At 45.4% G+C, this 12,541-nt stretch overlaps 1 protein-coding gene across 3 annotated transcripts in view; it reads right to left on the minus strand.

Moving 5' to 3' along the window:
• Positions 1 to 12,116, minus strand: part of RAD54L2 (RAD54 like 2) — a 70,371-nt gene extending 58,255 nt beyond the window's left edge. For 2 of the 3 annotated variants that reach the window (XM_063347571.1, XM_063347566.1), the window contains exon 1: positions 11,973 to 12,116. The gene's annotated coding sequence lies outside the window, so the exon portion shown is untranslated. The remainder of the gene's footprint in view (positions 1 to 11,972) is intronic. The other variant, XM_063347567.1, reaches the window with a different exon arrangement.
• Positions 12,117 to 12,541: the final 425 nt, after the last annotated feature.

Genomic DNA, 12,541 nt, shown 5'->3' on the forward strand with positions numbered 1-12,541 from the left:
AATGACATGGCCTGACATTGACAGACAGTTTTCAGATTTCACAGGCACCAGAAGGGTAATAAACATTTGGCCTTGATTAAATTACCCATTTTCCCTCTTGCTGATTGCAGCTTCTCAGGCCTCGGACACACTCTCTGCAGCAGCTGCTCCTTCCCACCAGCACACCACTCCCGTATTGTGCCAGCACAACTATCTGCGTGGCTGGACAGCAAACTGATTCGGCTGAAAAACAACCTGGAAGCAAAATTCAGTTCCCAAACGTAATTTACTACAAAGTTGCACAAACAGCTGTGCAGGCACAAAGGAAAAAACAGTCAGAGGATGGGAACAAGCAGCCCTGGGTATGGGCAGATCAAGCTGGCATCACTGTCCACAGGGCCATGGTCTTAGCAGCCAGGATGCTGCTCCAGTATGGGGGACAGACAGTGTTTTGATTTGAAAAAGTGAGATGGTCCTCGCGGCGAAACTTCTTTACCTGCATTACACCACCAAGCAAAAGGATGGTGCATGTATCTGAGGCGAGACATGAACATTCTCACATTTAATCCTCTCATTTGTCCCCTTCTTTATATAGTCACAGCATCATTAGGTGGTTTGTGTGGAGAGGTATCTATTTCTGAAGTTCATTTTGTTGGCTTTTTTTTTTTAATTGAAAAATCAATGCAATTGCCACGCAAAGGACAAAAGTACCATAAATCATATCACGCAGTTAGAGGTCCTCGCTGTGCACTGCTAACGTCTCTCTCCCCACAGCAAATACTTTTAAACTGACCAGTGCTCAAAGCAAAATACCAATAGACCTCCTCATGCAAGTCCTTAACATTTCATGTATTTAATGGTAGCCTCTACGAACAGGTCCTTGCAATTACATGTGGGTACTAGCACTACAGGGGCAAAGAAAGGATAAGGCTCTGTTCTGGGCAGCAGGAAGATAAGCTGCCCTGTCCTAGAGAAAGTGGTAACTAGCACTGACAAAACTTCTCCAGGTCAGGGCAGGTCCTCTCCTAAACGCACTCCAGCAGGACCCATGAAAGGAACTCCTCTATGTGGTGACAAAGGGAAGTGATGCAATCTGCACCATGAGAACAAATGGGTAATTTCTTTAATCTCATGAAGAAGAATTTGCTTTGGCCATGATGCCCTTGCCTAAGATCAAGGGCTAATTTTTAGTACGCTAAAATAAAAGAGAATCACTCGCTTCAGCCCTCTACCTTTCTTGGTTTTCGTCTTGTGTCTTATTATGTCTGGGATAAGTAGATATTCCTGGGCTGTCCTAGAACATAGACCTTTACCCGAGATCTTCTTCAGGTAATCAATATTTTATTTTATTCTTGATCTCAGAAACCTTTGCTTTGCTCCCAATCTACATTATACTTTGCTGCCTGCTTAAAAAGCACAGCTCCTGGCACACGCTCCTTTCTCCACTTGAGGACTAACCTTCCTGCACGAGCAGGCCCCCCCTCCAACCCATCCTACGCAACTGGGGGCCACTGTGGAGTTCTGGCCATAAATACACAGTGGTATACGTAGCCTCTCATGCACGCTCCCTGCTTGCTTTTTGCTTGTTTCACTCAACGCTTGAACTTCACCCAAACTGCTCAAGGAGGCATAACCACCTTTGTCATGAAGTCCTAAAAGCCTTCTCTCATCCTTTCTCCTGCTAGGAATCAAGTTGCCACTCCAGAAGCCACTACTCTTGGTCTCCATTTCTGACCCAGGCCACAGGTAACCCCTTCCAACTTTTACAACCTAATAATAAATAATGTCACAGACAAGCGAAGATACAGGTGAGGAGAGAAGAGACAGGTCCCCACAGCAGCCACGAGAAAGACACCTGTCTGGTATAGGATGTAGGAGGAGTTCCAGCACAGTAAGACAAAATAAAGTCGAAAAAACTGAAATACTTATCTCCCGAATTCTACAATCCTTCCCCCATCCCCAAAATCTCATCCAGACTCCCGGACAATTAACCACTTCCCCTCAATCTTCCCTGCATAAATGAGAGAGGTGGAGTTAGCTGATAACACTCATGGGGAGCAGCAGCACCAACCTGATGGAACTTCACAGAGGAACAGCCAAAAATTGTTTGGTTCCCCTCTGCCCCAACCTTATTTATTTTCTAAGACAGTAAATACAAATGAAAAAGCCTCCCATGAAGAAAACAAAAGCTAGGATCTGTAAGAGTTCAAAAAGCCCATTAAAAGGTAGGCTTGAGTTTCTTTTGGCTAGCATATAACAAATACAACCTAGCTAACCTGAAACCCAAAGACAGTAAAAAGTGAAGGTGAGATAGCAATATTACTTTTATTCAAGGAAAAGACATCAGAAAGTTCAACTTTCAAATCCATTTTCTGCAAGGTAAAGATGAGGGAGTTTTAATTAAGTTGAAAAAAAAAAAATACAAGTTGAAGTTTAAAAGGAAGATTCATTATTTCTGGAAATTTAGAAAGAGCATCGGTATTCAAAGTGAAGGGTTTTTTATACCAGTTTGGAATTTCCTTAAGGGAATCAGGAAAAAATGTTAGCTAAATTGCAGCTTCTTCATTTTCATCTCTCATTCTACTCTGGTTCAGTGCAATTTTTCCACAACAATAACAACAGTTGTAGTTAAAGCAGCAAGACTTGAAAAACTAGAGAATACCATTAAAAATACATTACAGTATATTTTAAGGAACACTATATTCCAAAATACTTAAAAACTGAAAGAAACCAGCAACAGACGTAGAAATAGAAGGACTGTCACTTTCAGAACCATTCTAGTTCATGGTAACTACTTTCAGAGAAAAAAAAGGGAAAGAAGCCTCCAGTTTAAACTTTGTGTCCTCCCAAGTCTTGTCTGCTGACAGCCCTCCAGAGTGACATACAGAGCTCAAAAATGTTGTCTAGACGCCGATTTTAACTCATCACTGCTGCCTCGCTCTTGCCAATCACTCAAATCTCAGGGCTACACCACGAATTGTATTAACTCTCCAAAGCTCGCATGGAGGTGTGAGACCCCGGGCCAGACGCAAGACTCCACCAGCCCTTCAGTGATGCAACTGCCTACAACAGCCACAGGCAAGGAGAAAAAGACACATGTGGGGAAAGACTTTTAACTTAAAACACTCCTAGAGCAGAAGCAACTATAAAGAGAAGCCAGACAAACACCTTTTTTTTTAAAAAAAAAAAGAAATCAGTGTAAGACTGCAAGTAAAGAAACTGTTCACTTATAACAACTGTCTCTCTTTACTGCCTTCTCTTTTGTCAGCAAAATGGGTCAGACAAGGTAACAGTAAGGAGAGGTAGAGACACAAAAGGAGAAACACACCCCCTCCAAGAGCAAGGAAATTCAAAGATTAAAATATAAACAGCTTCCCTCAACAAAGGGATTTTATCTCTAAGTCTTCCTGCACGGGACAGCCCAAGAGTGCAAAGAAAAGAATACAAGACCTTACTTATATTATTATTTCATCAAGACAAGCAACAGAGGGGGAAAGGTAGCACTTGGCTGGAAAATGCTCTGAGGAGGTGACTTCTTCCAGCAGGACAGGCTCTTTCAGTGATAAGAAAGTCATTAGCTGTAGCACTTTCCCCAAAACCAGAGCTACTGAACATACATATTACGTCTGATGATTGCTGGAACCATCTTTTCTGCGTAACAGCTGTTTAGTGTGCGCACCCATTTCCTACTGAATTCGAGGGAGCACCTGGGAAAAAGGCCACTGAGCAGCAATCTGCCACAAGCAAAGCACCCAGCTCCCGCAGGCTGTATTTCCCACAGCCCTTCCTCCGTTCACATGACTGGCATGCACTCGTCCTGCGATGGGGGAAAAGATCAAGATGACTGGAAAGGTGGCTACGAGGAGCAAGCTGCTGTCACGACTGGCCTAGTTCCCATTACACTCCCAGAAGGGTTTAGGAAAACATCCCAAACCAATTGTCCCGATGGGCCACCCAGAATCCACAGGCAATCAATCATCTCCATCATGGCCAAGGCAGGAGAGGGCTCATTGCTTTCCGCGCCCCCGCCTCGCTACATCTTTCATCCCTTTGGCAGACAGGACACAACAGAAACCATGCCCTTTGGTGGACAAGAACCACGCTGATTTCCTACTGGCAGAGAAACACAAGACACTGCATCCTTATGCATTCACACTCAAAACTACCTCTGCCACCATGAGATATGTCCAATTAAAAAGTAATTTTTACAGAATGTCATGCCCCCAACACTGACAATATAAGGTTTACCTCTTACCACTGGTGAGTAGACTCCTTAAGAGCATGTTATCAGATTTTTGAGGAAAAAGACTGGGGCAGATATTCCAGTTTGTTCAGGAAAAGAAACAGCCATCCCTGTCTTTCTCCATCCAGCCCTTTCCTTTCCCCATCATCAAAAATTACAGTGCTTCCAAAAAAAGAGATCACAAACATTTGATTTCATTTAAGTACACGATTCATACAAGCACATTTATTTCCTTGACAGAACATGTATACTTAATAGATTTCAAAGAGTGGTTAAATGAACAACTATCATAATCAGATCATTTGACTAACTCCAGTTAGGGCAAGAAGAGAGACCTAGTCTGAACACGACTGGGCGAGATCTGTTTGGCATGTGCAAATACTCCTGTACCTGTGTGTGAGTGCACTTGTGGCATGTACACTCATTCACAAGTACCTGAACAGTGTACACACGCAAATACTCCTCATCCACATCTTTCAAATGATACTTCATCCTGACTTGATGACTCCAAGAGATGGAGACACCCTAATTTCCCTTAACAGTCACAAGCATCTTCCTAATGCCTCCAGTGGTTAATCACATTAATTGTTAACAATCTGTGCCTTTTTCCTAATTTGAAATAATCTCTTTAACTTCCAGGCATTGGCTGCTATCATATCTTTTTCCACTAAATTAAAGAGTCCTTCGGTACACAGCCTATTTTGCACAAAGAAAATTAAGAAACTTTTAAATACCTCATGATAAGCTAAACCGATGGCGCACTTTAAGAAAAAGTTTTATAACGAGTGACTTCATCACCCAAGCAACATGGAACACTACAACGTCTTTGTTGCTTTTGAACATCTCTTTAAAAACATTAACATTAAACCTGGTCAAAACATTCCCCAACTTACTTCACCTCTGTCCTCACTCAGCATTTTCTGTTGTTATGGATCTACATTAGTACATAAAAAGTAATTAGCATATTTTAGTAGCCCTCACATTTGTGTTACTCCAAGGACTCACATACTGCCATATATCTGCTCCACTCCAGCCATCCTTTCCAAGGTCACTGGTTCTGGAAGCACAATTCTTTATTCTAGACCTACAGCCTCCAGTCTTTCCCACAACATGCATAACTTTGTGCTCCAGCTCTACAAAAACATATTTGGCCATACTAGACCCAGTTACCCAAACAATTCAGAGGACACCGTACAGCTGCCATTCCTTCTTCATGCTTCACCACTCAGCACAACCTTTACATAATCCACAAATTTGATCAGCTCTAGTTTCATGTTTTCTTCCAGGCCACTGATCAAAATACTACAAAGCACTAGACTACTATGAATCCCTGAAAAATCCTCCATTCATATTCTGTTTCCCATGTCTACTATTTTTAATCTAGGTTTTTGACTCACTGACCATACATGAAACCATATGTTGAACAAGATTCACTTTTCAACAACACCCTCATTGATTAGTATTAGAGGAAGAATGGGAATACAATTATCACACAAACCCCATATGTGAGAATACGTTTGATACAAGAGCTTTAATTATAGTTTTTATACCTTCCAGAGCACTGACACTCACCAGCCATGTAGCGGTTTCCTTTACTTCACTAATTTTAAGTAAATCCTACCGCCGTCCCTCCATAATCCAGTCCTTTTTGAGTAACAGTCCATTTGCCAGGTTGACTCTGCAGGCTGTGCGAGCACCTGCACCCCGCAACCCCTTTCCAGGCTTTTTCAGGTTCATAGAGTTCGTTTGGTTTGGGATTTGGTTGGTTCACTGGTTGTATTAGCCTTTGGGTGCAACACACAGCTAGAGCAATTCGCATGAAACCGATACACTTTAACAACCTGTTTATTTCAGATTCAACAACTCTAAATAACCCACATTCGACTGATGCTGATATCCTGGATAAGACTTGAGTTTCTCAGAGACTGTAGAAAATCTTTGATGTCTCTCAAACATTATTTCCACAGTTCCAATGGGCGAGAAAACCCTTCTTTGCAAGCAAAATTTTTAGGTAAAAATTTTCATTGTCTAGGGAAGAAAGTACAAGTCAAGGTTATGGAACAGGTTGCCCAGAGAGGTGGCTGATGCCCCATCCCTGGAAACATTCAAGGTAATGCTGAACGGGGCTCTGAGCAACCTGATCGAGTTGAAGATGTCCCTGCTCACTGCAAGTGGGGTGGACTAGATGACTTTTGGAGGTATCGTCCAACCCAAACCATTCTATGGTTCTCTGATTCTCTATTACCTCCACTATGTTTCAATTATTTACCATACTGCACTTGCCCTACAAATTCTTTGTACCTGATCAGCCATATTGGCTAAGTAACGGAAAGGTTCTGTAGTTTCTGTTAACCAATTCTGCCGCTGTGTAGCCCCAGCCCCTTGTTAATTAGATCAAGCTGGCTATTCTCTGTGAATGCCAGGGTAAAGTTATCTGCTGTAATCTGCCAAATCACTACAAAACCTCTTTAACTGCTTTTATAAGTTTAGTACCTCTCTTAAGACTCTCTTGTTATGTAAAGCGCGTTGTTTTGCATGTTAGGCCTCAATCAAAGTCCTCCTCATATTCAGCATAAGTTTCGATGTATCTGTAACACAAGAAAATGTGTGGGTGTATTGCGCTTTTCCAAGTTTGATTTTCTACTTATCCGCCAGCAAAAGTCCACCAGCACAGAACCAATTACAGTGGCAGAAGAGAGCTTCTGTTAATATGCTTAATCCTTGGCTAGAAATTTCATTTATAGCAGTAGAAAGTGTTTTGTGCCAGTGTACTGCATCTACTAAAGCTTCAACCAGCACCACTGCATGTGCACATGCAGAGGAGGAGGAAGACAGTCACATCAAGTCGTAACAGCAAGAAGCTGGGTCATCTCATCAACTCTCCTCCTTTTCAAATAGGTGTTCAAGCAGCTAATGGTAACTGCACTTCACCGCCCAAAAAGTCCTCCTAGGAATTAGGACAGTATTAGCAGGCACTGTTTATAAGGTTTGAACACTGTACTCCGTGTTTATACTACAAGCCACGCTGACAGCACCTGACACTTCTTCAGCCTCGTCTTGGAGCAACTGGCTAAAAGTTTTCACCTTAAGATTTGCGCATCCTTGAATGGTATCTTCAGTCATGAAGTTATTCAGCACTTTTCTCAAGCACAGAATCAATACTTGCTCCAGACAGGTGCATACCAGCCTTTATGTCTTCTCTGATGTTTGAATAATCAATTCTCACTAATACCTCAGCCGGCTCATTCTTCCTTCCTTTGTTTCTGCATTCAAACTTGCAGATACACCTGCAGAATCGCAGCTTTGGGACAAGCTGACAGGCCACCACAGAGTGCTTCAAATCACTGTCCTACTTACACATTTTAGAGCATGCTGAAAATACTGTTATCAAATCTAAATGATTTAATACTGCATGCCTCCACCCCCCCTGCTTCAAGTAAGTTCTAGTTACCTTCAAAATGCCACAAGATTTTTGGAAGTGTCAGACTGGCCCCAACTCCAGTATTACCCCTGAGCAAGAACAAGATTTAAATTATCACAGCTGCTCTGAGATTACAATAGCACTGAATAAGTCTCGCTTGCAGGACTAAACTGACATTCTGCTATTCCACTTCAGACATAAAACTGAGTCAATGGTATGTCTGACCTTCAAAAGTTTCTAAAAGGTTATTTTCTATACTTTGAAATATTTTTCAAAGCAACAATTCTTGATAAGCTTTATATCTGCATGGATGAAAGCAATATGTACTTTTTAAAACCCCCACCTTTTTTTCCCAAAAAAAACTCGTTTCAACTTCAGATATACTCATTCTCTTAGCAAATATGTGCAATTAGCATTTGCTGGTTACCACATATGAAATATTGATCAGTAACTTTCTTAGTATTAGTTAGAATGAGACGTCACCACCTAGTTAGCTTAAAAGAACAATGACTTAAAAAAAAAAACCAAAACACTACCACCATATTCGCAGATGTCCAACCAGCTTCTAAAGGTGCCTCATCAGCAGTTTTTCCCCTCTCATGGCTACCTGTAATTCCACCTTCTTCTTACTCCCAGTATATAGTGACACTTCATTTCATCAACTAATTCTGCCCCTTTTTCAAACAACAAACGCTGTTACTTTATCATTCCCCTTCACCTTTAAGATTCTGTCTCTTAATAAGCATAAAAACCTAGAAACGAAACTTAAGGCTTCTAAAAGTTAACAAGAAATGACATTTTTCATTCATTGTTTCAAGTTACCTGAATATGAGACTCCACACATGCTATCCTACAAGTCCGAACCCCAATATTGATTTTTCTTCTGTGTTGGTGCAAGTATTTAATAAACATCAACTTGGGGGGGCACAGGGAAACCACAACTCTCTATAAATTCTTTTATTTCTATATAGCTAAAAACGTAGCTTAAACACAACAAATTCCTGTCTTGCAATGAGCACTCTCTGAAGCAAACCCAGCTGTAATTAACTGAACATACTTGACAATCAGGAAAATATTATGTAGAAATTATTTTGTGTAAACAGAAAACACACGTCTCAAAATTATATCTGTACCAAGTACCTAGGAATACCAAACGATACTTAACCTCTGCGGGAACTAAATTCTCAAGAATTAAGTTTAAAAAGAAAGTTTGTTAGCAGACAATATTTATCCTACAGGGTACTATCTCACAAAAACCTCTAAGCACCTGAAGGAAACAAGTTCCTAAAAATTACACGAACAGAACTGCACTGCAACTAACTGCACTCTTAAAAACATTGCACCTAAATGTTTCATTTAACACACACTCATAAACAACACTATTTGAAAACATACTTGCTACATTATTACTTTTGGGATTTGAATTTGATCAAATGGCATTCCACTCAATATACATGGGAGAAATGTCACTCCACCGCTCCCTTCCCAGCCTGGTAACCGGATACATCTCAAAGAGGCATTTGGAACAGTGCAATTTTGAGAAACAAAGTCAAGGGCAGGCAACAGGCACCACCAGCCAGGGTACCTGTGACGGCAGGTGAGTTAGGAAAGGCCAGGTAGTCAACAGTCACCACTAGCAACAACCGGAATGTGTGGGAAAGGATGGAAAAACTACTGCTCGGTGTTGCAGAAGGTGAAATTTGATGTATGAGTGTATACATACACATATATGTACATACACATTAACAAGGCTCTTTTCAGAGACATGTGGCAGGAGGATGAGACAACAGTTGTGTGCGTGCACACACAACTACATGCGTGCACACCAACACTAAACGTAACACATGGTGGACAGCAGGGTAAACGTGAGTCAGCAGTGCGCCCTGGCAGCAGTGCAAGCTAACAGCACACCGGGCTCTCAGCAGGAGCATGGCCTGCATCATCAAGGGACGCGGTCTCTCCCGCTCACTTGGTGCTTTTCAGACCCACCTGAAACACCACGTGCAGTTTTGGACACTCCCCAGTACAAGGAAGACAGAGATGAACCAGAGTGAGTTCAGTGACAGGCTACCAAGATGCTCCAGGGGATAGAGCGCTTGCTGTGTGAGGAGAGGCTGTGAGAGCTGGGGTTGTCCAGGCACAGAGGTTACCAAGAAGACGGAAGGCTGAGCGCAGGCTCTGCGCAGAGGCACGCGGCAGGAGGACACCAGACATAAACTGCAACAGCAGAGGCTGTGACCTGACATAAAGGAAAGGATTTTCCCTGGGAGGGCAGTCAAGCACTGGAACAGGGACGCAGAGACTGATGAACCTTTGTCTTTGGAGGGTTTAAGGCCTGAATGAACAAAGCCCTGGTCTGAGCTTGGTGTTGATCCCACTTCGAGCAGCAGGCTGGACTAGACACCTCCTGAGGCCCTTTCCAACCTGAATTATTCTATGACATGAACTTGGAGCCCAGAGAACACTATAATGGCCTGTTATAATTTTCTATACCAGATTATACCTTTCAATTCTCCACTAAAATGCAACCACTATTCAGACGAGACAGAAAACATGTTGTTTGGTTCTTCTCCCCAAAAGAGCACATGATGTTCCAGTCCAGGATCTGCAATGCTCTCGAATACCAAAATTGGAATTTCAAGAGATTTTAGGGATGCAGAAGTTACCAGTTACCTGAATGCAGTAAAAGCGGAACACAGTTGCTAAACATTCAACTTTTTTTGGCGGGGGAGAAGGTGGTATTCAGTCTGAGGCAACGTTAACCCATAAAATGTCACACGTCCACAACAGCTCTTCCTTAAAGCAGCAACTGCATTTTTCTTGGAAATTTCGCATTCAGCACCTACCGTTAATGAACAACCCCTACATTCTGATGCTAATAAGGTCACAGGATAAGAAGCTCTGTATATTCAGGATGTATAGCTCCACACCTGGGGAAAGAAGCCTCACTTAGCAAACTAACACCAGGTCAAAGCTCCCATCAGAAGCACCTGCAGTTGTCTAAGCAGCCTGTTTTGTTTTCATCCCTCTGCTGGGTGCTACTGCCCCTGGAGTAGAACTACCAAAACAAAGGCTGTTTATTCTAAACTAATTGATTTTGCATTGAAGCAGACAGAGAGCCTCACAAGGTCCATTACTCTAAGTCGGGGAGGGGAGTTACCACCTTCGACTAGGCAGCAGGAACATCTTAAACCAATACAGAAGTTTCCACAGTGATTTCCTATGGGCTAAGCGATTATTTACCAGTCACAATGCTTGGGTAACTGTACAAAGAATATCTAATGTTAAGAAAGTTAAAACGCCAAGCAAATGTGATCATTTGCATATTATTAGCATAAAAAGGGGGAAAAAGCTTCATTATTTCCTTTTGAAGATTTTTTTTTTTTTGCAATAGAAATTCCCCACCTGAACATAGATTAATGTACTAAGAACTTTTTAAAGCACCAGTTTTGCACAAATCTATGAAGGGGCAGGAGAGGAAATCAATGGAGTTTATGAGTACCTTACAAACGTGAGCACGAAAACATCCAGTGCCCAATGTAACTGCCAGGAAAAGTAACCTGTAAACTATTCCAAGGAGGGAGCAAGTTAAAAAGCAGCGAGGCAGGATCATGCGAGAAGAAGTAACAGCTCGACACACTGAGGCTTCTCCCTCCAAAGCTCACCGACAAGTCTCACAGAGACACCAAATTATTCCTTTGCGTGTCCATTTACCTACGGATGACGGCTCTTCAGCCACAGCAGGAGGGTGACAGCTGTGCTACCCCAGCACAGCCGGACCCCGCCAGGCCCCCCGGCTCAGCACCCCCAACACCCCAGGGGAAGCAGGTGCCCCCCCCCCAAAACCAGAAACTCGCTTAGGCCCCGAAACTCGGCGGGATGCCGACAAGGGAGGCCAGGCGAGCCGCCCCGCCGCCCCCGGAGCCCCGGGCTCGGCGGTCCCCGGGCCGGCCGCCCCACAGCAGCCGGGTGCAGCCCCAGCCCGACCCTCGCCCCCGGGCTCAGTCCGGCAGCCCCCGGCTCCCTCACACCCCCCCCCCCAAAAGAGCCGCCCTCCCGCCCCCTCAGACCGGGTGGCCATTTCCCCGCCACCCACCCGGGCCCGACAGCCGTTGTCCCGGCACTCCCCCCAGCCCGGGTGCCCGCTCGCCCACCGCCATAGCCCCCCACCACCCCAGGCCGGGCGACCGTGGCCCCACGCCGCTGCCCACACACCCCCGGCGGGGCGGGGCGGGCGGCCGCGGGCCTCCGCCGGCGCGCCCACTTCCCGGCCCGCTACCATTGTGGCGGCGACGGCGCCTCCGCCATGCCGCACCGCCCGACTCTCACCTCGGCGGGAGGCGGGGGGCTGCGGGTCCGCGGCGGGGCCCCGGGAGCTGGCGGCCGCCGGCCCGCCCGCCTCCGTCCCGGTCCTCGGCGCTCAGCCGCCGCTCGGGGGCCGCATCACCCAGCGTCCGGCCCCCCCGCCGGAGCAGCCGCACGATCCCCCGGGCAGCAACAGGCGCCTCCGCCGCAAAGGTTCCGCAGGGCGGAGAAAGGTTCCCCCTCGGCTCAGAGGGCTGGAAGGCGGCGGGGACGGGGCGCCCCGGCCCCGAGAGGGGGCCGCTACCCTCGAAGACCGCTCGCCGCGGGACCGGGCTGCTCTGGGCTGACGGCCGGAGGCCCACGGAGCCCCATCCGCGACCCGGGCAGGCCCGGAGCGGGTAACGGAGGGAGACGAGCACCGGCCCGGGGGATGCGGGGCCTCCCCGGCCGGGCCTTGGCTGAGGAGAGCGACCGCATGGAGCGAGGGGGTAACCCGCCTGCCGGGCCGAGATGCTGTTAATTAGCCACAGGGTCCCATGGTAATTAAAGCAGAGGGGCCTCAGGGGGTCTCTCCTCCAGCCTCCCCCTCAAGG

Source organism: Chroicocephalus ridibundus, chromosome 10 (assembly GCF_963924245.1).
Source record: "Chroicocephalus ridibundus chromosome 10, bChrRid1.1, whole genome shotgun sequence".
Classification (NCBI taxonomy): domain Eukaryota; kingdom Metazoa; phylum Chordata; class Aves; order Charadriiformes; family Laridae; genus Chroicocephalus; species Chroicocephalus ridibundus.